This window comes from Canis lupus, chromosome 18, assembly GCF_011100685.1.
Source record: "Canis lupus familiaris isolate Mischka breed German Shepherd chromosome 18, alternate assembly UU_Cfam_GSD_1.0, whole genome shotgun sequence".
Lineage (NCBI taxonomy): Eukaryota > Metazoa > Chordata > Mammalia > Carnivora > Canidae > Canis > Canis lupus.
The window spans coordinates 30,749,141-30,773,732 of NC_049239.1; positions in this window are offsets into that span (position 1 = coordinate 30,749,141).

Below are 24,592 nucleotides of genomic sequence, written 5' to 3' on the forward strand. Positions count from 1 at the left end.
AAGCCAACCTAGCTCTGAGAGAGGACAGAAAAGCAATCTCATAATTGGATGTTACAATATATTTACATAGAAGGTGTAGTTGACAAAGCTAACAATTAGTCTACCTATATATAATAATACATGTGTGTGTATAATATACATATATATTCCAAAATGCAAATACATTGGAATATGGATATCCTACATTTGTGTTAGTGTTGAGGGTAGCCAGACCTCCATATCTATTGAAAGAATATTTCCTTAGGTCAAAATATTATTGTCCCCAGAGGAGAAGCAATTGAGTATCAAGCATTTCAAACTGGTTAGCAATAAAATATAACTTTCACAACAAATTTAAAAACTAATAATAAAAGAAACCAAAAAATATATTCTTAAGAAAAATACCAGTGATTCAGTATTAGATGACAGCTTTAAAAAGAAGTAGACATAATAATAGAAACTACTTTAATTGTTAGAAAAATTATTAGAAATAATATTTTGCTTATTTTAAACATTTAGTAATGAAATAATTTTTGTGTTTATGATACTATGATATATGGCTGTTATGATATTTTAAATGCATGTGTCATTTTGAAAATTCTTTTTGAAGAGAACTATTCTAGAAGCCGTTAACATAAGAAGAATATTTTGTTGTTCAATAAATAGCTTTTATCAAAAATTGTTTTTTTTTAATTTTAGGACTAAGCTTTAATGTCCAAGTATGGTTAATAAATTGAATGTTTCTAAGTATTGTTCAATGACAGTATTTTGAGCCAAATATTATGTCACATCTATTTTGAGTTCTTTTTATATAATTAAACAAAATACAAATTTATAATTATATCTTATTTTTATAATTATGTATTGTCTGTTTATCATTATATAAAGTGAAGCCATTAATTCTAATAATGGGGTTTTATAAAAAGTCTGCTTAGATTCTCACTGTTGACCATTTATTTACCCAAGCAAACAAATAAACTTCTCATAAGATAGTATACAAGTTCCAGTACTCCGTCTATTACATTTATTCAAGTTTATGTGTGTGTTCATCACTTAAAAAATATAATGATATAAGGGTACCAGGGTGGCACAGTTGGTTAAGCTTCTTGATTTTGGTTCAGGTCATGGTTTCAGAGTCTATCTAGGATTGAGCCCCATGACAGGCTCTCTGCTTGGTGGGGCATCCACTTGCCATTCTCTCCATCTTCCTCTGCCCCTTCCCCCATGCATTCTTCCCCTTTCTCTCACTTTCTTTCTCTCAAATAAATAAATATTTAAAAAAATATATATAATTATATATCTCTCACTTGCCACAATATGTCCAGTACTAAAGTAAAATAAGTTAAATATAAAAAGACGCAAAATACAAAAAGACAAAAAAGAAACAGGAAAAAAGAAAAACAGAAGTCAGGCACTGGAGCAAGTTTCTTCTGTGGTGTGTGTGTGTGTGTGTGTGTGTGTGTGTGTAGGAAGAAGCAGGATAGAACAGAGGTTTAGTTGGCTTTCCTATTATTACTGACATCTATGGAATTTATATCTTATCAGTTTTTCCGTTTATAGCATAGTCCTTTGTGTACAAAACTGAAAAGACTACTGATGAAAGAAGTAGGGGATCCCTGGGTTGCTCAGTGGTTTAGTGTCTGTCTTCAGCTCAGGGCCTGATCCTGGAGACCCAGGATCGAGTCCCACATTGGGCTCTCTGCAGGGAGCCTACTTCTGCCTCTACCTGTGTCTCTGCCTCTCTCTCTCTCTCTCTCTGTGTCTCTCATGAATAAATAAAATATTTTTTTAAAAAAGAAAGAAGTAGAGAAATATCAAGAAAACCCATACTTCTGAAGTTTGCCCGTTTTCTGTTGTAGTAGCTGCAGGCCCTATCCAGGCTTTGCTGTGTCACACGTGCTATTTGATATCATTTCCATTACTTCTTAGTTATGCCATCATCATGAAATGCCCCAAATAAAAAATATTTCAGGTTACATCTAATTATATGAAGATATTTAAAAAACCATTTTCCTAAACTAAAGGTAGGACTTATTTGTTTTTGTTTTTTTTTATCAACAGAACAAACAAAACACAACTGTATTTTCAATTGAAAGCATTGTTTCCTAAGAGTAGACACAAAAAGGTAACCATCCAAAACTAAACCTGAAAAATTATGGCAAAGACAAAAAGAACACAGACTTAGATCCAGAAAACTGAAGAAAAAGGCCAGCTTTACCATTAACTAGAAAATCTTGGTCTGTATATTTTAACTTTCAGGTCTGACATTTTCCCACAAAACACGCAGGAAATAATATTTACCTTTCAATATTGTTTTGAACATTCAATTAAAATGATGTGTATGCATTTGTACAATTTAAATAGGATGAACACTAAAAATGAAATATGAACATCAATAATTTAAGGAATAATGGTAGAAAGAAAAATAAACAATATTTCAAAAACAGGAGATCCTACAAATCAATATGCCACTTTTCCCATTCAAGGAGTAGTATTTTTGGCAATTATGTTTTAGAGAAAATACGTACAAAGAAACTGCTTTAGGAATCTTTTTTGTTTGTTTTTAATCTCAGAATAATGATCTCGGAACACCTGTCAGAGTAATGTTCTCTTTAATTTGATATTTTACATGTTGGAGAAGATTAAAGGCAAGCCATGCCCCTGAGTTATTTAACTATATGTGTAACTGTAAATTTATCCGAAGTTTCAGAAGTAACGGTGATCTCTTAAAAAAAAACAGTAATCATTCTCAAAAATAGAAAACCACTTAAAATGCAACTTCCCCTTCTCCCTTCCGGATCCCTCAGTCCTCATAATGAGGAATTGGAACTGGATTTATGTGACAATGCTGCTGATGATCCGGGAGGGAAGAGACAAAGCAACAGCCTCAGAGCCTTCCAGGTCTGCACCAACTCTGCTATGCCAACTGCAAAGAAAAAAAGGCACGACTTGTTTTTGTTGGTAAAGTCAGCAGATGTGACTTGAAGACAAATAGGGAGCAGATGTGATGAGTTAGATTGCTTGCTTTTACATAGACAAATGTGGCTGTAGCCATCATAACTGGGAAATGCTTCAGCTGCAGAATCGGCTCGGTCTCCTAAGCACCAAGCTTATGTTCCCTACCCCCCTGGCGGTTCTAAAGAAGCATGGAGAGAGCCCCGAACCTCTGAGCTCTCATCTGATCATGTTAAGTTAAGCAAAATTAATTTTGAAAAATGACTTAAAAGGTATGTGCTGCCTTTTACACAAATTATAATGAAATGCACTCTGTTGGAGTTTTTGTTGTTGAAAAAAAAGAAAAGAAAGAACAAGAGAATAATGAAAAAAAAGATGTTTGTCAGAACTGGCTTGGAAGAAGATTAAAAATGCAACAGTTGTTTTGATGGAATTGGCTGATAAGAAGTGTTGGGAGAAAACAAAAAAACACAAGCTGATATTAGATGTGGTGCGCCATTTCCAAAAGTGACATTTATTTCCTTGGAAAAGTCCAATATGCTCAGTTATTGAACTTCTGACCTTTCCTTCTAAACAGTGGAAGAAGCTGCTGATCATCTGGGTCTCTCCGTTGTAGATGCTGGGTTGCACCTTTTTAAGGCAGAGAAAAGGCAAGAGGTTTATCCCTCTTGCATTTGGAATCTCTCAACCCCAATCAAAATCTAAGGGAAAAATTCTATCTGTTCTGAAAGCCAGGTCTGCTATTAACTTTCGCCCCCATCCTTTATTGTGTCTGAGTGATACCCTGGGCAGACAGCTAACACCGTGGTGAGTTACCTTTCATCTTTTCTTTTCCTTTTAAAACACATAACATATAAACCTAAACAATAATGAAAGTATGAACATCCTTTTTTGCCTGTTCTCAGCTGATTGTTTTCTTTTTATTCTGGATGTGGTGAGATTCCCAACTGTTTGATTACCCAAATTATCCTGACATTCTATTTTACTTTTACATGTCCCCAAATGAAGTAATCCTTGCAGCCATTTATCTTACTATTACCTCTGATGTATACTGTCAAACTCCGTGTAGGCAGGCGGCAAGGAGAATGCTAACCAGAGACCTAAGTGGAACTGCCAACAGTGTAGCCTCATGCAAATCACATTTGCATCCAAGAGGGATGTGATAGGACATTCTTCTGATATATGACTACGCTTAATTTCTGTGAATAATGCTAAAATGTAAATGATTCATGACATCCCTCAGTCCATAAAAGGTGGCAACAATGACATTTTCTCTCCTGAATTCTGACTTCACCTGTTATTAGCTTTGTGAGCCTCCACTTCTTCAAATGTAAAGTGAAGACTGTAAAATCTAGCCTGCGGGGAGTTGAAGATGAAATCATGTCATCCTGGTATAAAGCTTCTAGTCTCTGGGATTCCTCAGTGTTGAGTAGTGCACATCTCTATCCTGGTGCCTTGATTCTGACTCTTGCTAGCTCGGGGACTGCAGAAGCTCCTGGACCAGCAGAACTTCACTTTCATTATCGGTGGGATAATAATCACATCTTAAAATGTTTGCAAATTAAATCATATAATAATCGATAAAGTAGTTAGGATGGTGCTTGGCTTGAGAAATGGTAGGCTTCATAAATATTAGCTGTTAAGTCCTCCCTTGAATGCTTTCATATTAATATCTTGCAGAATTTCTAGGGAATAATGCAGTTATACCCCATTTTATTATGCTTTGCTTTATTGCCCTTCACACATGGTGCATTTTTCTTTTTTTTTTTAACAAATTGAAAGTTCAAGACTTCAGTGGAGCCCTACCTACAGATGTCATGGAAATAGCAAAAAAAAAAAAAAAAAAAAAAAAAAAAACCCTGAAATCAGAAGTGGAGTTTTTGAAGATGTGACTAAATTGCTGCAATCTCATGATAAAACGTTAACAGATGAGCAATTGCTTCTTACGGGTGAGCAAAGAAAGTGATTTCTTGAGATGGAATCTACTCCTGATGAAGACGCTATGAAGAAACATAACAACAAACGATTTTGAGTATTCCATAAACTGGTTGACACACTAGTGTCAGGGTTCTAAAAGATTGACTCAAACTTTGAAAGAAGTCCAACTGTGGCTAAAATGCCATCAAACAGCATCACATGCTACAGAGAAATTGTTTATAAAAGAGAGTCAGTCAATAGAGCAAACCTCATTGTTGTCATATTTTAAGAAACTTCTACAACCATCCCAACCTTTAGCAACCATCATCCGGATGAGTCAGGAACCATTAACCTGGAGGCGAGGCCCTCCACCAGCAAAAATAAAAAATAAAAAATAAATAAAATTTAAAAAAAATTACTATTTGCCGAAACCTCAGATGATGGTTAGCATATTTTAACAAGTAAGACTTTTAAATTAAGGAATGCACATTGTTTTAGATGTAACACTATTGCAAAGATACAACATTAGAGTATAATGCAAACCTAGTTTCTATATGCACCAGGAAACTCCTCCTAAAATCATTTGAGTTGCTTTATCATGCTATTTGCTCTATCGTGGTGGTCTGGAAGTGAACCCGCAATCTCCTGGTTGTATATAATTGGCCTGCTATACCCTGAGATCTTTCTGACATCTATATCTAGAACCCCAAGGCCTGTGGCTGGCCCTGAGAGTCGGATTTGTGAATTTTGTTCTAATGCATTGCCACCGCGTTTTCTAAACTCTCTGCTCAACTCTACTCTTCCACAGGCAGGAGCATGTATTCAAGGTCCTCATCCTATGCTCTTAGCCTTCAGAGCCCTGTTTGCTTGTCCCAACTAAAGAGAGATTACACTGTAATATTAAGCAGCCCTTTCTTTGGGACTGCAATTAAAATATAGCTTTATAAAGTTAATTTTGAAATTGCTGCTATATTCTTTAAAGATTTTATTTATTTATTTGAGAGAGAAATACAGTATGAGCAGGAGAGGGAGAGAGACAAAGAGAAAGTGAGAGACAGAGAGAGAGAATCTCAAGCTGACTCCATGCTGAGCACAAAGCCCGATGCTGGACTTATCCCAGGATCTCAGGATCATGACCTGGGCTGAAGGCAGACACTTAACCGACTGAGCCACCCAGGCACCCCATACTCATCTTCTGACCGTACATCAATTCTTATAGCTCTGTGAGCTTTCTCTTCTAGTCTGCAAGTAATCGATGCCAGTATCATGTATTTATGATTACTCAGGTTGTAGGACTCAAGCGTGTCCACTGAATGCTTCTTTTAGATGTTCCTGATAAACATTGGCCACTAAAGCTACGTTAAAACAAGAAATGGTAGTTAATATTAGACAAATAGTAGAATTTAGTCAGAATCATTTTTTTAGATTTATTTATTATTTATTTATTTATTTATTTATTTATTCATGAGAGACACAGAGAGAGGCAGAGACACAGGCAGAGGGAGAAGCAGGCTCTTCGTAGGAACCTGATGCAGGACTCGATTCCAGATCACAGGATCACGACCTGAGCTGAAGGTAGCTGCCCAACCGCAGAGCCACCCGGGTGTCCCAAGTCAGAAGCATTTCAAAATAATTAGGAAATACCTCAGTGTAAATACATGCTTGGAGTGATTTTTTTTTATTGTAGTATAATTAACATATAATATCCTATTCGTTTCAGATGTACAACATCGCAGTGGTTTGGTATTTTTATACATGTGAAATGATCCTCATAAGTCTAATTATCATCTATCACCATGCAATGTTATTATAAAGTTATTGACTACATTCCTTATGCTATACCTTACAGGCATATGACTTCTCTATTTTATAATTGGAAGTTTGTACCTCCTAATCCCCTTATTTCTCTTGTCCCACACCCCTCACCCCTCTGGTAACCAACAGTTTGTTTCTTGGATCTGTGAGTCTGCATCTGTGTTGGTTTGTTCATTTGTTTTGTTTTTCAGATTCCACATATAAGTGAAATCATATGGCATTTTTCTTTGCCTAATTTATTGCACTTAGCATAATACCCTCTAGGTTCATCCTTGTTGTCACAAATGGCAAGATTTTATTATTTTTATGGCTGAGTCATATTGTAGTGTGTGTGTGTGTAAACACACAATGCAGATTTGTAAAAACATACAAAGGTGACACATATTTTTGAGTCTTTATCTTGGTCCCCAGTCCCCTCATCCATCAATGTCTATATCAAGAAAATTTACAATCTACCCACAGAATCTGGAAATCCATCTGTTGGCAGAGGCTCTAATTGAAGGCACATGCAGCTAAAAGAATGTTCCTAATCTAAGAGTTGTTAATCCAATGGGACTCTCTCAGTTATTTGGAAACGATCCTAAATTCCACTATTTATCTATTTGTTTATTTAGCTGCCATTTATTTTGTTTTAAGGTTACTTTAATGTCCTTGATGTTTATCAGAAATATCTGAAATATGCACTGAAGGACAAGCTTCACTTGTATCATCTGGGTGATCTAGGGGCAGGTTGCCAGCATCCACAACTAAATTAGAAAATTCACAGATGTATAGGAACTGGGAAAAATCACAGGGTTAAGTGTACCTTGAACCGGAATTCCCCAAGAATCTTTACTTAAAGGATTTATTTAATACGTTGCAAAAGAAAAAGAGAAGCTAAGTTTATCTGAAATGAATAGCATCCTGTGAGAGTGAAGAGATTCTCTGAGATGATTAGCCTATCAAGAGCCACCAGAATGATCATCAAAATTCATTGTTTTTCACAATAAATCCACATCCTTAATCTTTTGTTAATACCTGTGGAACAGGTTAACTAATGATTTAAGCAGCCCCACCCCCCATGATAAATCAAGGCTGTAACAACATGGTCTGAGTCTCTTGTCACTGTTTTCATTTTTCTCTTGCAGCACTATTTTTGTTAAGCGTTATCAGTAAGGCCTGGACCTGAAGCTTTCACTCTACTGGAGTCGGCGGCAGTGGAATGATTCAGATAGAGTGGCAAAAGAGCCATCCACGCCAACGACTTCATCGAGGTTTATTTTTCATTCTTTCCACAGTCCTGCTGCTGAAATATGGTCTGACTGCTTTGCTGGATCATGGGGGAAAGTGGGAGTGGAATACGACTCAAAGGAAGCAGCTTCACGGTCTCACTGATGTAAAGAGCAGAAAAATTTTGTTTTGGGCTGTTTCCTGTTCTGAATAGCAGTCAGTAGTTTGCACTTGTAGGTAAAACCATCTATTAAATACATCATAGAGGTGTCCCTTGTTAATAGTTATTTAAAAAAAAAAAAACTAGATCTTGGAGTCAGACCCAGTCTCTAACAGCTCCTTAACTCATATGGACATTATTTTTCTTAAATATATGAAATGAGAGCCCAATACCTAAGATCCCTTCCAGTTATAATATTGCTAAGGCTCTATACAATTTTTCTTTTACATATATACCGAATTCTAATGGTTGGATCCATCAGAATTTGATAAGTTATTCTTATTTCTATATCATTATTCTCTCAGATTAAGTAATATCAAAGCCATCTTTCTAAATGATTTTTTTCTAAAGATTTTATTTATTTATTTATTCATGAGAGACATACAGAGAGAGGCAGAGAGACACAGGCAGAGGGAGAAGCAGGCTCCCTGCAGGGAGCCCGATGTGGGACTTGATCCCGGGTCTCCAGGGTCACGCCCTGAGCCAAAGGCACGTGCTCAACCACTGATCCACCCAGGTGTCCCTAAATTATTATTTTTAAAAAGCTTTCACACAGCAAAGGAAACGATCAATAGAATGAAAAGACAATCTACCGAATGGGAGAAGGTATGTACAAATGATATATCCATAAGGAGTTAATATCCAAAATATATAAAGAATGTATAAAACTCAACACCAAAAAAAAAACCTCCAAAAACAAAGAATCTGATTAAAAATGGGCAGAGGACACAAATAGTCATTTTTCCAATGAAGACATACAGATGGTCAACAGACACATGAAAAGATGTTCAACATCACCAAATATCAGGGACTTGCAAATCAAAACCACAATGAGATAGAACCTTACACCTGTCAAAATGCCCAGAATCAAACAGACAAGAAGTAACAATGTTGGTGAGAGTGTAGAGAAAAAGGAGCCCTTGTGCACTGTTGGTGAGAATGTACATTGGTTCAGCCACTGTGGAAAATAGTACACAGGTTTCTTAAAATACTAAAAATAAAAATACTATATGATCCAGTAATTCCACTACTAGGTATTTATCCAAAGAAAGCAAACAAACGAAAACTCACTGATTTTTTAAAAAGTATGTATCCCCATGTTTATTGCAGCATTATTCATAACAACCAGGATATGGAAGGAACCCAAGGGTCCACTGATAGACAAATGAATAAAGAAGGTGGTATGTCTATATACAATGGAACATTACTTAGCCAGAAAAAGAGAAAAAAAAAAAAAAAAGAATGAGCTGTTTCCACCCACAGCAACTTGGATGGATCTAAAATATTATGCTAAGTGAAAAGTCAAACAAAGAAAGACAAATACCATATGATTTCACCCATGTGGGATCTAAAAAATAAAACAAGTGAACAAACAATAAAATGGAAACAGACCTAAAAATCACAGAGAATGCACTGATGGCTGCCTGGGGGAGGGGGGAGATTAGGGGAAGGTAAAAAGGGGTGAAAGGGAGTGGGGAGTACAGGCTTCCAGGTATAGAGTGAATAAGTCAGAGATAGGTACAGCAGAGGCACTATAGTCAAGGGTACTGTTAAAGCCTTGTGTGGTGACGCACGGCGGCTACACGTGTGATGAGTAAGGCATGGGGCACAGAGTTGTCAGATCACTGTGATGTATGCCTGAAACAAAGGTGACATTGTGGGAGGCTCAGCGGTGGAGCGTCGGCCTTTGGCCCAGGGCGTGACCCCGGGGTCCCAGGATCGAGTCCCACGTCGGGCTCCCTGCATGGGGCCTGCTTCTCCCTCTCCTGTGTCTCTGCCTCTCTCTGTGCCTCTCATGAATAAATAAAATCTTTTTTTTTAATCTTTTTTTTTTTTAATGTGACATTGTGTGTCAACTACACTTCATTAAAAAAAACATTTTAATTTTGGCAAAACACACACAATATCAAATTTATCATCTTCCCCATTTTTAAGTGTATAGTTCAGACATGTTAACTGGGTTCATATTGTTGTTCCGCTAACCTCCAGAACGTTTTCATCGTACAAAACTGAAATTCTATACCCATTACATAACAATGCCCCATTCCTCCTTTTTTTTAGTCCCTGGAAACCATCATCTACTTTTTGCTGTTGCTGTTACTATTAATATTGTAAGAACTCTTAGCATGAGACCTATTCTCCGAAGGGACAGTGAAGCCCACAGTGCCCTAGTACAAGCTCCAAGCCCGACGTTATGCAGCAGATCTCCAGGTCTTCCTTGTCTTATGTGACTGAAGCTTTATATCCCTTTAACAGCCTTCCCTCGAGCCTCTGCAAACCACTGTCCTACTGTTTCTATTGAGTCTATTTTAGATCTCCCAAATATGGGAAATAATGTAATATTTGTCCCTCTCTGACTGGCTTATTTTACTTACCATAAGGTCCTCTCGGTTCATCCCTGTTGATGGACATGGCATGGTTGCCTCCTTTTTCAAGAGTGAATAATATTCCATTGTATGTATATAAAGCATTATCTTTCTTTTTTTTAATTTATTTTTTATTGGTGTTCAATTTACCAACATACAGAATAACCCCTAGTGCCCGTCACCCATTTACTCCCACCCCTCGCCCTCCTCCCCTTCTACCACCCCTAGTTCGTTTCCCAGAGTTAGGAGTCTTTACGTTCTGTCTCCCTTTCTGATATTTCCCACACATTTCTTCTCCCTTCCCTTATATTCCCTTTCACTATTATTTATATTCCCTACATGAATGAGAACATATAATGTTTGTCCTTCTCCGACTGACTTACTTCACTTAGCATAATACCCTCCAGTTCCATCCACGTTGAAGCAAATGGTGGGTATTTGTCATTTCTAATGGCTGAGGAATATTCCATTGTATACATAGACCACATCTTCTTTATCCATTCATCTTTCGATGGACACCGAGGTCCTTCCACAGTTTGGCTATTGTGGACATTGCTGCTATAAACATCGGGGTGCAGGTGTCCCGGCATTTCATTGCATCTGTATCTTTGGGGTAAATCCCCAACAGTGCAATTGCTGGGTCGTAGGGCAGGTCTATTTTTAACTCTTTGAGGAACCTCCACACAGTTTTCCAGAGTGGCTGCACCGGTTCACATTCCCACCAACAGTGTAAGAGGTTTCCCTTTTCTCCTGCATCCTCTCCAACATTTGTTGTTTCCTGCCTTGTTAATTTGCCCCATTCTCACTGGTGTGAGGTGGGATCTCATTGTGGTTTTGATTTGTATTTCCCTGATGGCAAGTGATGCAGAGCATTTTCTCATATGCATGTTGGCCATGTCTATGTCTTCCTCTGTGAGATTTCTCTTCATGTCTTTTGCCCATTTCATGATTGGATTGTTTGTTTCTTTGGTGTTGAGTTTAATAAGTTCTTTATAGATCTTGGAAACTAGCCCTTTATCTGATATGTCATTTGCAAATATCTTCTCCCATTCTGTTAGTTGTCTTTGAGTTTTGTTGACTGTATCCTTTGCTGTGCAAAAGCTTCTTATCTTGATGAAGTCCCAATAGTTCATTTTTGCTTTTGTTTCTTTTGCCTTCGTGGATGTATCTTGCAAGAAGTTACTGTGGCCGAGTTCAAAAAGGGTGTTGCCTGTGTTCTCCTCTAGGATTTTGATGGAATCTTGTCTCACATTTAGATCTTTCATCCATTTTGAGTTTATCTTTGTGTATGGTGAAAGAGAGTGGTCTAGTTTCATTCTTCTGCATGTGGATGTCCAATTTTCCCAGCACCATCTATTGAAGAGACTGTCTTTCTTCCAATGGATAGTCTTTCCTCCTTTATTGAATATTAGTTGACCATAAAGTTGAGGGTCCACTTCTGGGTCCTTTATTCTGTTCCACTGATCTATGCGTCTGTTTTTGTGCCAGTACCACACTGTCTTGATGACTGCAGCTTTGTAGTACAACCTGAAATCTGGCATTGTGATGCCCCCAGATATGGTTTTCTTTTTTAAAATTCCTCTGGCTATTCGGGGTCTTTTCTGATTCCACACAAATCTTAAAATAATTTGTTTTAACTCTCTGAAGAAAGTCCATGGTATTTTGATAGGGATTGCATTAAACGTGTATATTGCCCTGGGTAACATTGACATTTTCACAATATTAATTCTGCCAATCCATGAGCATGAATATTTTTCCATCTCTTTGTGTCTTCCTCAATTTCTTTCAGAAGTGTTCTATAGTTTTTAGGGTATAGATCCTTTACATCTTTGATTAGGTTTATTCCTAGGTATCTTATGCTTTTGGGTGCAATTGTAAATGGGATTGACTTCTTAATTTCTCTTTCTTCAGCCTCATTGTTAGTGTATAGAAATGCCACTGATTTCTGGGCATTGATTTTGTATCCTGCCACGCTACCAAATTGCTGTATGAGTTCTAGCAATCTTGGGGTGGAGACTTTTGGGTTTTCTATGTAGAGTATCATGTCATCAGTGAAGAGGGAGAGTTTGACTTCTTCTTTGCCAATTTGAATGCCTTTAATGTCTTTTTGTTGTCTGATTGCTGAGGCTAGGACTTCCAGTACTATGTTGAATAGCAGTGGTGAGAGTGGACATCCCTGTCTTGTTCCTGATCTTAGGGGAAAGGCTCCCAGTGCTTCCCCATTGAGAATGATATTTGCTGTGGGCTTTTTGTAGATGGCTTTTAAGATGTTGAGGAATGTTCCCTCTATCCCTACACTCTGAAGAGTTTTGATCAGAAATGGATGCTATATTTTGTCAAATGCTTTCTCTGCATCTAATGAGAGGATCATATGGTTCTTGGTTTTTCTCTTGCTGATATGATGAATCACATTGATTGTTTTACGAGTGTTGAACCAGCCTTGTGTCCCGGGGATAAATCCTACTTGGTCATGGTGAATGATTTTCTTAATGTACTATTGGATCCTATTGGCTAGTATCTTGTTGAGAATTTTTGCATCCATGTTCATCAGGGATATTGGTCTGTAATTCTCCTTTTTGGTGGGGTCTTTGTCTGGTTTGGAATTAAGGTGATGCTGGCCTCATAGAATGAATTTGGAAGTACTCCATCTCTTTCTATCTTTCCAAACAGCTTTAGTAGAATAGGTATGATTTCTTCTTTAAACGTTTGATAGAATTCCTCTGGGAAGCCATCTGGCCCTGGACTCTTGTGTCTTGGGAGGTTTTTGATGACTGCTTCAATTTCCTCCCTGGTTATTGGCCTGTTAAAGTTTTCTATTTCTTCCTGTTCCAGTTTTGGTAGTTTGTGGCTTTCCAGGAATGTGTCCATTTCTTCTAGATTGCCTAATTTATTGGCGTATAGCTGTTCATAATATGTTTTTAAAATCGTTTGTATTTCCTTGGTGTTGGTAGTGATCTCTCCTTTCTCATTCATGATTTTATTAATTTGAGTCTTCTCTCTCTTCTTTTTAATAAGGCTGGCTAATGGTTTATCTATCTTATTAATTCTTTCAAATAACCAACTCCTGGTTCTGTTGATCTGTTCCACAGTTCTTCTGGTCTCGATTTTGTTGAGTTCTGCTCGAATCCTTATTAACTCTCTTCTTCTCCTGGGTGTAGGATCTATTTGCTGTTTTTTCTCTAGCTCCTTTATGTGTAAAGTTAGCTTTTGTATTTGAGTTCTTTCCAGTTTTTGAATGGATGCTTATATTGCAATGTATTTCCCCCTTAGGACTGCTTTTGCTGCATCCCAAAGATTTTGAATGGTTGTATCTTCATTCTCATTAGTTTCCATGAATCTTTTTAATTCTCCCTTAATTTCCTGGTTGACCCTTTCATCTTTTAGCAGGATGGTCCTTAACCTCCACGTGTTTGAGGTCCTTCCAAACTTCTTGTTGTGATTTAGTTCTAATTTCAAGGCATTGTGGTCTGAGAATATGCAGGGGACGATCCCAATCTTTTGGTATCGGTTCAGACCCGATTTGTGACCCAGTATGTGGTCTATTCTGGAGAAAGTTCCATGTGCACTTGAGAAGAATGTGTATTCAGTTGAGTTTGGATGTAAAGTTCTGTAGATATCTGTGAAATCCATCTGGTCCAGTGTATCATTTAAAGCTCTTGTTTCTTTGGAGATGTGCTTAGAAGACCTATCGAGTATAGAAAGAGCTAGATTGAAGTCACCAAGTATAAGTGCATTATTATCTAAGTATTTCTTCACTTTGATTAATAATTGATTTATATATTTGGCAGCTCCCACATTCGGGGCATATATATTGAGGATTGTCAAGTCCTCTTGTTGGATAGATCCTTTAAGTATGATATAGTGTCCCTCTTCATCTCTCACTACAGTCTTCGGGGTAAATTTTAGTTTATCTGATATAAGGATGGCTACCCCTGCTTTCTTTTGAGGACCATTTGAATGGTAAATGGTTCTCCAACCTTTTATGTTCAGGCTGTAGGTGTCCTTCTGTCTAAAATGAGTCTCTTGTAGACAGCAAATAGATGGGTCCTGCTTTTTTATCCAGTCTGAAACCCTGCGCCTTTTGATGGGGTCATTAAGCCCGTTCACGTTCAGAGTTACTATTGAGAGATATGAGTTTAGTGTCATCATGATATCTATTCAGTCCTTGTTTTTGTGGATTGTTCCACTGAACTTCTTCTTAAAGGGGAATTTTAAGAGTCCCCCTTAAAATTTCTTGCAGAGCTGGTTTGGAGGTCACATATTCTTTCAGTTGCTGCCTGTCTTGGAAGCTCTTGATCTCTCCTTCCGTTCTGAATGAGAGCCTTGCTGGATAAAGTATTCTTGGTTGCATGTTCTTCTCATTTAGGACCCTGAATATATCCTGCCAGCCCTTTCTGGCCTGCCAGGTCTCTGTGGAGAGGTCTGCTGTTACCCTAATACTCCTCCCCATAAAAGTCAGGGATTTCTTGTCTCTTGCTGCTTTAAGGATCTTCTCTTTATCTTTGGAATTTGCAAGCTTCACTATTAAATGTCGAGGTGTTGAACGGTTTTTATTGATTTTAGAGGGGGATCTCTCTATTTCATGGATCTGAATGCATTTCCCTTCCCAGATTAGGAAAGTTTTCAGCTAGAATTTGTTCAAATACATATTCTGGCCCTCTGGCCCTTTCGGCGCCCTCAGGAACACCAATTAAACGTAGGTTTTTCTTCCTCAGGCTGTTGTTTATTTCCCTTAATCTATCTTCATGGTCTTTTAATTGTTTGTCTCTTTTTTCCTCAGTTTCCCTCTTTGCTATCAACTTGTCTTCTATGTCACTCACTCGTTCTTCCACCTCGTTAACCCTCGTCGTTAGGACTTCTAGTTTGGATTGCATCTCATTCAATTGATTTTTAATTTCTGCCTGATTAGCTCTAAATTCTGCAGTCATGAAGTCTCTTGAGTCCTTTATGCTTTTTTCTAGAGCCACCAGTAGCTGTATAATAGTGCTTCTGAATTGGCTTTCTGACATTGAATTGTAATCCAGATTTTGTAACTCTGTGGGAGAGAGGACTGTTTCTGATTCTTTCTTTTGAGGTGAGTTGTTCCTTCTAGTCATTTTGCTCAGTGCAGAGTGGCCAAAAGCAAGTTGTATTGGGAAAAGGAGAAAAAGAGAGAGAGAGAAGGAAAGAAAAGAGAAAAAGAAAAAAACAAAAAAGGAAGAAAAAAAAGAAGAAAAAGAGAAAGATAAAAAGGGTGGGTGAAGCAAGAGAAATCAAAAAGCAAAAAAAAAAAAAAAAAAAAAAAAAAAAAAAAAAAAAAAAAAAACCACGGGGGAGCATCTTCTGATTCTGTGTACTTTAAGTCCCTTGTCTTCCCCTGGAACTTGTCCGTCTAGCTGGTCTTCTGGGGGAGGGGCCTGTTGTGCTGATTTTCAGGTGTTAGCACCTGGGGGATCTGCTCTGCCCCCTGCCTGGTGCAGGGCTCAGTGGGGGTTGTTTACCCCGTGAGGCCCCAGGAGGAACAACCCCAGTGGCGGGGCCAGCTCTGGAGCCCTGGAGTCAGCCCCCGCAGTAACCCCGGAGCTCTCGGTCTGCAGGGCCTGGAGGCTCCGGGCGAGGCCGCTGATCTGCTGAGCTCGGGGCAGGAGCGTCCTCGCTGTCCTGGGCCCTCCCGGCCTCTGCCTGTCCCGGGGGAGGCGGGATCCTGGGCTGTGTCCCGGCGCCCTGTGCTCCGGGGCCTGCGCTGGTGGATTCGGACTCCCGCCCCGCAGCCCCCTCCGTGGAGCCGCCCCCGAGCCCCTCCGAGCTGCTCCGGGTCCCGCCGGGTCCCACCGTGCGCGCTGCAGCCCTTGGGGAGCTCGGCGCACTCTCCCGGGGCGCAGGTGTCTGTCAGTGTCCCCGGGAGCCCCAGGGCATCCCCGCCCTCCTGGGTCCTGCTCCAACTCCCCGCGAGCCCCTTTCCGCCCGGGAAGGTCGGTGCAGCTCCTCCGTCTCCGGGACGGGGCTCTCCTGTCCTGGGGACACTCGCCCCGGCCTCAGCCCGGCTCCTCGCGGGGCCCCTCCCCCTTGGAGGCCTTTTGTTTCTTTATTTCTTTTTTCCCGTCTTCCTTCCTTGATAGAAGCGCGAACTCTTCTCACTGTAGCATTCCAGGTGTTCTCTCTTTAATTCTCAGGCCGAATTCATAGGTTTTCAGGATAATTTGAAGGTTTTCTAGGTAATTTGGTGGAGACAGGTGATTTGGGGACCCTGCTCTTCAGCTATCTTGCCCCTCCCTAAAGCATTATCTTTATCCACTCATCTGTCACCAGACTTTTAAATTGTTTCCGTATCTCAGCTCTTGTGAATAATCGCACAACGGACACGGGACTGTATGTGTCACTCTACTTTTTATCCCTGTGAGTTTAACTACTCTAAACACATTATATATAAATAAATTCATAGAGCATTTGTCTTCCTGTTGTAATTCACCCAGCTTTTGAATTCCCCCAGTATTTTATATCTATGGGGCCATGGCCAGGTTTTAATGAATTAAAAAGAAAACGTCATCACGCTGAACTTAGTGGAATACAACAATTATGGTGACTTTTTAAAAATATATATTATTATTATTTCTCATGCTTTTGAATGTGAACTGGCCCAGCTAGTCAGTTTTAGTTTGGAAGTCCTTCACGAAATGATAGACAGTAACTGGGGCTGGATGATGTCAAAGGCTTCCTCATTTAAAGAAGGCTTTTGGGGACACCTGGGTGCTCAGTAATTGAGTGCCTTTGGCTCAGGGCGTGATCCCAGAGTCCCGGGATTGAGTCCCACATCGGGCTCCCTGCAGGGAGCCTGCTTCTCCCTCTGCCTGCGTCTCTGCCTCTCTCTGTTTGCCTCTCCTAAATAAATAAATAAAATCTTAAAAAAAAAAAATGAGAAGGCTTTTGATGCTTGCTGTGTCTGGGTTTCTGCTGAGTCTCTTGGTCAAAGCAGCTATATTCAGACTTTTATAGGTGAAATAAGCATTATCACAACACAGCAGCTGGGTCTCGTGGACAGGAATCCCAAAATATTCAGGGGGAAGATGTATGACCAACTTATCATGTAAATCACAAATTATCACTCCTAAAATGTTCTATTCATCAGAAACTAGGTGTTAAGATGGTCATGGAGAGAAGAAATAGACTATCAGACGTGAGGAAAGGAATTACACTAGATCTCAAAAGGAAGAATGGCAAAGGATGGGGAAACATGCTTAAAAACACAATAAATAGCATCATATGAGAACATGTGTTTATTTTAATGCTGTCATGAATATTTCTATTTCTCCTAATTGTGTTGTTAGACTTATACAAATTATACACATTTGTCTGGCCTTTTGATAACAGTCATTAGAAAATACAAAAATTAAAAAATGTCATATAGATTGTTAGGTATAGGTAGCTAAAAATTGTTAGCAATAATTGTTATTGTCTAGGTAGCAAAAGCTCAAAATATCAGGGATAAAAGTACCAGGATAACAGTGATCCTCTCAAATATACATCTCTGATTTGGGACGAGAGGATCTTTCCATGGGCTAACCCTTCCCTGAGGAGGATGGTAGGATCATGATATACTGCATCGTACAAAGCACATAAAAACAAGGTAGCTGTGCCTTACTGCGTGGTGCTCAAGTACTAGAATATCAAACAAATATCCTAAGAACATGTGGCTTTTGTTGTATTTTGGTTCATTTATATCTCTAAAGAGCCTGGGTTTTAAAATGGTCTCCAAAAAATTAATTAAAATAAAATAAAATAGTCTCCAGAATTGTAATTTTTTTTTTTTTTTTTTTTTTTTAGCATTTGTTAAATCCTATCATTTCATTAGTGAAATGCTCAAGCATGGAGCATGAAGTGCAGATGTATTGCATTGCTTATGATATAAAGTGATTCCAAGCAAGATATGGATCTGCCTAATAGGGGATTTGCAAACTATTATCTGAATAATTTATTTTTTAAAATAATTCCCTTTTCTAAAATACTTGAAAATAGTTACAACACCATATGGTCTTTTTTAAATGGATAATTCCTTTCACTATTAGATGTATACAATTTAATTAAGAATTACTTTATTCATAAATAATAAACACATAAAAATTCATCCACATTCTCTATTATTGATTCAAATTACAGAATAAAAATGCATTTGTACCTATATTTGTATATGTATTGATATACATGTATTTATATACATATATATTATATATTGACTGAGGACTTAGAAAAACAGGAGATTTTCACTGATAGAATGTTTTTATGAATTATCTATAAAATGTAAGTTATAAAACCAATTTAAGAAATCATTTCTATCTAAATAAGCTTGAAATATATTTTTTTTTATAAGCTTGAAATATTAAGTAAACTTTAGATGGCTAGGACATTGTAATTGCTGAGGTCCCTTTTTTTCCAATAAAATGCTTATTTTGGACAGTATGAATTTGGTATTCTGAACTTATGGCCACTGTTTATTAAAATTTTGAATCATATATCAAAGTCACAAATGCAGCATACAATTGAAGGAAATCAAGGTATAAAAAAGATCAGTCAGATAATAATGAGTAACGTACTAGATGTTTTTACATGGTGCATGAAACAAATGCATATATTACCTCCATTTTTTGGTTGGAGAGACCAGGTGTGGCCCGTAGAAGATTGTCATTCCTTCAGTAACTTCCAATTCAAATAACCTCTATCCAAAATAGATATTCCACTCCACTACATTTATCTACCCTAAAAGATTCCGTAAAGCCTACTTTTTAAAGAAAATTGTGCCTGAGATCCTCATTTTGCTTTTAACTTTAAGACTGGAGCCGTATTCCTGTGCCTATGCTAAGCTCCTCTGACAACTATTGGTTTTATAAGCCAATTCATTCACCTCCTGTAGCGAAACATTTATATTGGTTTCACATGATGTTAACTGGACCCACCACCACTAGCCACACTTCCATGTTGATCGTGGTCAAATGTCAGGTTTTTTTTTTTTTAAATGATGGACTATTAACCATGAGATTTCTAAGTGTTCTTGCAATCCAGAGAGCCTAAGATTAAAGGCGGATTCAGAAGTAAAAGATAATTTCAAAATATTAAATATTAATATTAAATATTAAAAATAGGAATGCCTGTGTGGCTCAGTGTTTAAGTGTTTGGCTCAGAGCATGATTCCAGGGTCCTGGGATCGAGTCCTGCATCGGGCTCCCTTCAGGGAGCCTGCTTCTCCCTCTGCCTGTGTCTCTGCCTCTCTCTGTGTGCCTCTCATGAATAAATAAAAAATAAAATAAATAAATATTAAAAATATTTCATTACTCAATATGCAAACTTACTATGAGCTTACTTTAAGAGTGCAAAATTAATTTGTGGGGGAATAAGACTTTTCAGAAAATAAATATCATAAATGCCAAAGATGATTTACTGTGTAGACACTCTCAGGAAAGTACTGGAGGATGTTCAACAACAAAATGATAAGAACAGGCGACTAAAAGGTGAATTCTTTGTGGCCAAAAAACATGGCCTCCAATAGAGGAAAAATGTAGACTCATTCACAGAACGGAGAGAGGCAAAGGAGAGTCTTAATAACACGGCCATGTGAGAAGTCTAGACATTTGTCAGAAGAGTCCAGGAGAGATATTTTATGGGCTGGGCTATGAGGGGTGCAGATTTAAATTTATAACACACCATTCTGACAGATTTGACCATGTGGAAACTGAATTGAGATACACTAATACATTTAATAAAGCTCTTGGAAGGAAGACTCACATAGCGGAACTCAAAGGATGCATTTTACTTCAGGAAGGAAACAACTTCCCTCCTCCCTCCCTTCCTTCCTACTTCCTTCTTTCCTGTCCTACCTTTTCCCTCTCTCTCCTTTTTTTTTTTTTTTTTTTTGCACTCCTCTTCTTCTCTTTCTTTTGTTTTTTGTTTTGTTTTTTGTTTTGTTTTTTGGTTTACATTGTAAATGAAAATTAAGATACTGTGAATTCAAAACTAATTCAGATTAACCAAAAATACACATGCTTGCCTGATTAACAAAACGAATTTATATATTTTCAGATGTATAGTATCCCCATAAAATACTAAAACCTCATTTCTGTGGTTTACCAAAATTTTCCTTGTTTCGCTAAATTGCTCTCATGGATGTTTTAATATAGTAATTCATATTTTCTCAAGGCAATGTACTGTATTCAAGTAAGGCTTCGACTATGCCAAAAAAAAATTTTAAATTGAATGCTCTTCGTCCTTGTGTTTGGTTTATCACATTTTATATTTAGCAATGCAATTGTGAGAATAGTTTATTCTGGAGTAAGTAATATTTTATTCTGGTTTTATTGCCATCAGGCACAAGTTTTAGCATCACAGTCCTCATTATTTAGATATAACATGGTGTCTATGTATATAAATCTAAAAATATATCATCCATTTCTGTTATTTCAATATGTATTCATCCTCATGTATTGTTTTCAAACTCCCCCTTCCCTTTTTTGAAAGCTTTCTGCATTGGTTCATTGCCCAATCTACTTCATTTCCGCATCTTTATCTTAGTTAATAATATTTTGATTCACTTATGATATTATGATACTACAACATCATTTTATATTCTCTTTCACTTCATTTTGGTCATTACGGGCTACATTTTCATCATCTCAAATCTAATTCATATCATTTTAAAGCAGGCACTAGTCATTGTGTGCCCAATTATAATTGTTTTCTTTTATTTCCTGTTATCTTGAATTCAATTACCCTTTTTATTCATTTCTCATCTGTTTATGTTATTCTCAATTTGATTTTGTAAGGCTCTGGTTCTGCTAATATTACTTTACAAGATAGTGTTACTCTGATTTCATATACTTCCTTTTCATTAATACTTGTTCAGTGCACACACATACACACACGCACACACACAATTTCTTCTAGAGAAAATCACTTAACCTCATTTTATGCCTGTTAGCATTTACTTACCACTCTTTTCAGTAAAACAATATTTTTAGAGTTTTACTTGTAACTTCACCAACTTTTTAACAGTGATTTGAGTACATTTTTCTTGCTAAATGTATCTAATGTTACTTTAGTCATAAATTCTGTTATTACAGTACTCCTATAAATACACCTTTTCTTCATTTACGATGTTGAGTTGATCTTCCTTTATTTTATACTCTGTTTCAATTAGTACATTTGGCTAAATTTCATACTGGTTAAATTGGTGAAAATATTATTCTACTTTTAATTTAATTCTAAATTTCCTTTCATAGGATGAAAGAAAAGGCCAAAGGTGAGCAGACTCTCCATTTGATTCAGATGAGTAAAATGATAGCATCTACTATAAAAGAATTTAATAATACTTGACTTCATAGCTATTTACTCAATATTATGTGCCTCAAAAATAATGCCAAAATGTTAGATTTGTATAATCATTAAAAAATAAGCATGAACTCTTAAATTCTGATGCAGGAAAAATGAATTGAAAACTGAAGGCACTGACACAGAATCTAATCCCTGCTCATGTTGCTTCTTGTGGGCTTTTGAAATTCCCTAGCTAAAGTGCTAGAAATTCATACCCTACTTAAAATAACTTTGTCCTATGGCTATAATATAGTATGCTCCCATTTGTTGGGATTTGTTGATGAGAAGAGATTTGTTTTCTTCACATTCTCTCCTTCTCAAATGGAAGTTCTGATATTTCATTTTCCAGAAAATGGGTCTGAGTTCTTCATCTAAATTATAAAATTCTAACTGAGTTGACATTGTTTCATTTATAGGTCAACTAGTTCATCTAAAGCAGGGCTGTTCAATTTATGTGATAATGGGAATGTTTGATAGACTGTCCAAGATGGTAGCTACTAGTGACATGAACACTTGGGATCTGTAGGTAACATGAGAGATTCATTTAGAATGTTATTTAATTTTAAGTAATTTAAAATTTAAACATACATATATGGTTAGTGGCTTATATAAATAGGGAGAATTATATTAAAGAGATACACCTTATATCATTTGGGATTTTAAATATCACTATTCAGTAGGTATTACTGTCAGGACACCCAAGAGGATCAAGCTACATAAATCCAAAGGTAAATATTAAAATGTTATTAAATTTTCAGTAAAAATAAGAAAATTTAAAAAACAAAGTTCTACATGTGTGTTTCAGAAATTTGAGAAGAGGTATTTACTTGGTTTCTTTTTTTTTTTTTAATTCAACAGCTGAGAATATTTATTGATTAGCTACAAGGTAGGGCATTTTCCCTGAAACAATAAGATGGATCGAGACAAGGGCAAAAACAAGTTGTAGTTCTGAAGGGAATGACAAATTAAACCAATGTTTCATTGCTGGACTGAGTGGATGATATGCTATGAAAAATACGGAGAAGGGTCAGGGGATGAGACATTCCAGAAAACATCCATACTGCTTTTCAAGTTCAAGGTAAGTTACTTTCACTAGAAGCCGGGGGTGCGGGGATGTGAGGTGGGGGAGAAGACAGTATATACAATAAGCTGCAGCTGAGTTAGAGAAATGAACTTACTTGGATACTACTTTTTAAAAGTATTATCGTTTAGTTTCCCAGTTTCATAACATCTACATGGTATGGAAAATCTATTCCTGTACAAAAATGTCAATAAATAAGTAAACAAAGGCATAATTGGTATTTCTAAATGAAAATGAATACATTTGATGCTTTTACAATTAATATGAACCTAATTATACTTTAAAGTTTTGGTGTGCCAATACGATCCTTCTAAATGCAAGCAAAGTCTAACATGGGACAGGTACATTAAAATGAAGAAATGTGTGGGGAATATCAGAAAGGGAGACAGAACGTAAAGACTGCTAACTCTGGGAAACAAACTAGGGGTGGTAGAAGGGGAGGAGGGCGGGGGGTGGGAGTGAATGGGTGACGGGCACTGGGTGTTATTCTGTATGTTAGTAAATTGAACACCAATAAAAAATAAATTAAAAAAAAATGTGTACCCAGAATCTTCTGAAAACTTGCTAAATCCCTCAAACAGGGAAAAATAAGAAACACTCTCATCTAATAATTAGGCAAACCCTGGCATGTAAAGAAAAGTGTTCCAAATGGCCCCTTAAAACACCTGAGAAAAATGGCCTTTCAAAGTTTAGGGACAGACTTCTGGTTTTGGCTACACCCTGTGAAGAACTTAGAAGTCATCATTCCATCTTCGTGAGGAAAAGATGAAGAGAGGTGCCTGGGTGGCTCATTCAGTTAAACCTTTGCCTTCAGCTCAGGTCATGATCTCAGGGTTTTGGGATCGATCAAGCTCCACATCAGGCTCCCTGCTCAGTGGGGAATCTGCTTCTCCCTCTCCCTCTGACCATTCTTCCTCTTGCTTTTTCTCAAATGAATACAACATAAGCTTTAATTTTTTTAAAAGAAAAAGAGGAAGAAACTGAAAACCAGCAACTCTTTTTGGATTCATTAAAAACTAAGCCTGCAAGGGAAACTGTCACCCTAAAATCTGGAGAGGGGAAAACCCAGAGTCAGAGCCATAATTTGCTTCAACGGACCAGAAGCTGAGGGAGTTATGAACTTATAGGACCACTTGTTTGGTAACTAAACAAATTGCTGGAGGTTGAATGTTGAGGACCCTGAGAGGGAGAAACTTTTGGGGACACAGTATGAGGAGGGTCTATCCTTCCATGGGCTTTTCCTTCAGGGATCTTTACCAGGTTTCCAAAATGAAGGCAAGAGAAAGATCTCTGTAGGCCCTGACAGGGGAATAGAAAACAATCTCTGTGAAATATGCCCAAAGCCTTCTCTATAACAAAGGTCTGCTTTCTAGGGTAAAAATCTTCATCAAAGCCTTATCACCACTGGAGAAGGAACTGCTCTCACCCTAGCTCCCTGTAGTCTTTCTGTCTCACCAGAGTAGAGAAAGAAATGCTCTACTAGTGAAGAAACAAATACTTTTGCTGTTACAAATCAAAGACAAAACCCACTAAAAATAATGATATAATCATCATATTATAGACTATTTCTTCTCCTTACTACCTGAGCATCACCCAATAAAAGCCTTTGCTCTAATAACAGTGGATTACCAATAAAGATCTGCAAGGCATAGAATCTCTCCCAGGAAGAATATATAGCAAAACCCAACATCAAGAGCAGAAACAAAAAACAAGGAC